Source organism: Mus caroli, chromosome 16 (assembly GCF_900094665.2).
Source record: "Mus caroli chromosome 16, CAROLI_EIJ_v1.1, whole genome shotgun sequence".
NCBI classification, from domain to species: Eukaryota; Metazoa; Chordata; class Mammalia; order Rodentia; family Muridae; genus Mus; species Mus caroli.
Window position 1 is genome coordinate 7,852,043 of NC_034585.1, and position 3,854 is coordinate 7,855,896.

General features: G+C 41.9%; 1 pseudogene; it reads right to left on the bottom strand.

The window, feature by feature from the left end:
• Positions 1-2,920: 2,920 nt before the first annotated feature.
• LOC110312000 overlaps positions 2,921-3,854 on the bottom strand; it is a 10,148-nt pseudogene continuing 9,214 nt past the window's right edge.

Below are 3,854 nucleotides of genomic sequence, written 5' to 3' on the forward strand. Positions count from 1 at the left end.
TTTTGTTTTATTTTAATAATAATGATAATATCATTACTATCATAGCATGATCATACTACATAGTCACTTTGTAGCCTTGGGTAGTCTCAGACTTGATATGTAGACCAGACTGGCCTTAAACTTGTACAGATCCACCTGCCTCTGCCTCCTCAGTGCTAGGATTGAAGGCCTATGCCACTGTGCCTGGCTGTCTTTTTATTTATTTACTTTTGAGACAGGGTTTGTTTCTCAAAAATGACATAAATGACATTGCCCTGGCGATCCTGGAACTTACTCTGTAGACCAGGCTGGCCTTGAACTCAGAAATCTGCCTGCCTCTGCCTCCCAAGTGCTGGGATTAAAGGTATGCCCTACCAGCTGGGCTGAAAATTTAACATCAATTAGAACACAAAACACTCATCTAGAAGATGGAGTGCATTATTTAAACTGTTCCCCACAACCTGCTACATTGTAGTATTATACCTGTAGAAAGTGCAGGTCTTCTCCAACTTTCTTGCTACCAGTTCCTATCAACAGGCAAATTGCCCTAAGAGTTTATGAATAATACCAAGTCCGGGTCAGGAACCTGTTGGTGGGAAAGCCAGAGTTCTGCTTATTCGTGTTGTTATTGTTAATTTCGGTTTTGGTACTGAGGATGAAACAGAGGGCTTCACACACATACTAGGCAAATGCTAAAAATTCGCAGCCCAGAACTCTACTTTTCAAAAAAGCATCATAAGGCATTCCTGCCATCCTCCCTGCCTGCCCTTTCACAACACTTGGGGAAACCATATCCCAGAATGCCAGCTTTCGACTTGAAAGATGCTCATCCAGATCTCCAAAGACGTTAGGGATCACAGTCAAGGGAACGCACGAGGAGAGAGCAATATCATCAGAACAGTCATGAGGATCGCCCTCATCGTCAGGAGAGCCTTTCCTCTGCAGATTGTGTTCCAGTTCTAACAGCTGTTCTTGCAGTTCAGTATCTGGCTTCTGTTAGTGATCCATGATGCTTTTTAAATGCATGTTTCTAAGCCAGGGAGGTGTCCCAGAAACTTCTGCAGCAATGAAATGCAACAGATGTGCCAGTAGCCACATGGACTGTGCTTGAAATGTCGCTGGAGACACTGAGAAATCGAATATTTATTTAAATGAATTTAATTTATTTAGGTTGTTATTTAGATTGTGGTTGCCAGTGAGAGTGGGAGGTTCTAGCAAACGAGATGAGCAAAATAGGGAAGACTCCTTGGATTGAGACAACTGGAGGGAACTGCAAGCAGATGTGGTTACCCCTCCCCCTTCTCCTCAAACACAGGGTTCTACTTAGGGGCCTGGGAAATCCTGCATTATTCAAATGGTTAGTCCCCCGTGTCTCTGTCCCTAACCAATGCTTGTCATTTTTGTTTGGGGGAGAATGGTTCCAGTTTATTCAGAAGCAAGCAGGACTAATTGAATTCAGAGTGTTATGAAGAAAAAAAAAAGGACAGGAAGGTTGAAGGAAACGTGTAGGGGTGAATGAGGGAGTAGATACAATCAATATACATTGTATAAATGTACGAAATTGTTGGGGGCTGGTGATATGGCTCAGTAGGTAAGAGCACCCAACTGCTCTTCCGAAGGTCCGAAGTTCAAATCCCAGCAACCACATGGTGGCTCACAACCACCCGTAATGAGATCTGATGCCCTCTTCTGGTGCGTCTGAAGACAGCTACAGTGTACTTACATATAATAAATACATAAATAAATCTTTTAAAAAATGTATGAAATTGTTAAAGTAGGATAAAATGTTAAGGATGTAGCTAACTTGATAAAGTGCTTTCCATTCAGGCACGAAGTTCAGTTCCCAGAACTCTCATAAAGAAATGGTCTTGGTGTAACTCTAGAGCTAGAGAGGAAGAAACCAGAGGATCCCAGTGGCTGGATTGCCTGAGAGACCCTGTCTCAAATAAATAAGGTGGAGAGTGATATATAAAAGAAACCTGACCTTGACCTCAGGCCTCCACATACATGCTTTTGAGTGTACACACACACACACACACAGAGAGAGAGAGAGAGAGAGTAGTTAAAACAGACTTGGACATATAGCTCAGCAGAGTGCTTGCCTGGTGTTTATGAAGCCCTGGGTTTCATCTCCATTACTGCATAAATAGGGTGTTGTACCTGTTATCTTGTCAGTTGTCAGCTGTCAGCATGTATTTTTTTAAGTCAGGAAGATTTAATACTACAACGAAACTTTTTTTTAAAAATATTTTATTTATTTATTTATTATACGTAAGTACACTGTAGCTGTCTTCAGACACCCCAGAAGAGTGGCATCAGATTTCCTTATGGATGGTTGTGAACCACCATGTGGTTGCTGGGATTGAACTCAGGACCTTTGGAAGAGCAGTCGGCACTCTTAACTGCTGAGCCATCTTGCCAGCCCACAACCAAACTTTTTAAGGCAGTAGTTTTTACCCTGTTCCTTAAGGAAAAGCCCTGAAAATAAGACATAAGGAGGAAAATATCTGTCAAGAGTTCTTGACTGGAGGAAGAGAAGCTGTGAGGAAGGATGGAGGAATTGCTAGTAAATTTTTTCTGGCATGGTGCTTCAAGGCTGATGGAGACCTGGCTCTGTCTGATAGATAGTATTGGCTTCTAGATTTTCAGGTTTTGTTTTGTTTTTGAGGAAGGACCTTGTTATGCAGTCCAAGTTGGCTTGAACCCATAGCAGTTCTTTGACAGTGAGAAATTCTGGACATAAACTATGTTCCAGAGACTGATCTGAACGAGACAAAGAGAGGTTGGGATATTACAGGTCAAGGGGATAATTTCCTTATTTTGGGCTAGGCTTAGATCCCTGCATAGCTTTAGACTCTTTGCCTACCTCTATGTCAGAATATCCTGTAACTGGTAGACACACCCTTTGGAATATATTAATTTAGCAGATCTCTAGCTTCCACTAACCTAGAAGGTAAGAATGTCATCAGATAACATCTGAAACCTAGAGGAAAACTTCCTCATCTTGCTGTAACCTCCTTTCTTGTGTATCTACCAATGTATTTGGAATGTATCTTGATTTATGGCTTTCTTTATTCTGTCACTATGAAAACTCCATGGACTGCTTCCACATGAGACCATGGAATTTGGGGTACCAAAATCTGTGTTCCCAGGCCATAGTCACTCAAGTCTAGCTCTAGAACAAACTCTTATTCTCTTTGAGATGGGAACTGTTTTTCATTTGCTTGCTTTTTTTTTTTTTTTTCCTGGTTGATACCTCCCAGCCTCCCACCTTGAAAATAGCATTGTGACCTAAAGATGTGTCTCAGTTGGCAGAGTGCTTGCCTGGGAGGCACAAAGCCCTGGTTTCAATCCCCAGCACCACAGATACTGGGTGTGGTGTCAAATGTCTGTCACTCCAGCAGTTGGGGAGTAAAGACAGAAAGATCATTAATTCAAGGTCATCATCCAATGTTCAGTGAGTTTAAGGCTAGCCTGAGCTACGTGTTACCAAAGAAAAGAAGGAAGGAAGTAGCACGTTTTGGAGCTGACACATCTTGTTAACTACTTACATAAATAATGTGGACCTGGAATCCAGCACAGTTACATCTTATGAGTTAATCATCTTATAAATACTTTGAACGAGCCCTCCCTCCCTTCCTCCCTTCCTTCTTCCTTCTTTTTATTTTATTTTATTTTATTTTTAATATTTTTTTTATTATGTATTTTCCTCAATTACATTTCCAGTGCTATCCCAAAAGTCCCCCATACCCTCCCCCCACACACACTTCCCTACCCACCTATTCCCATTTTTTTGGCCCTGGCATTCCCCTGTACTGGGGCATATAAAGTTTGCCTGTCCAATGGGCCTCTCTTTCCAGTGATGGCCGACTAGG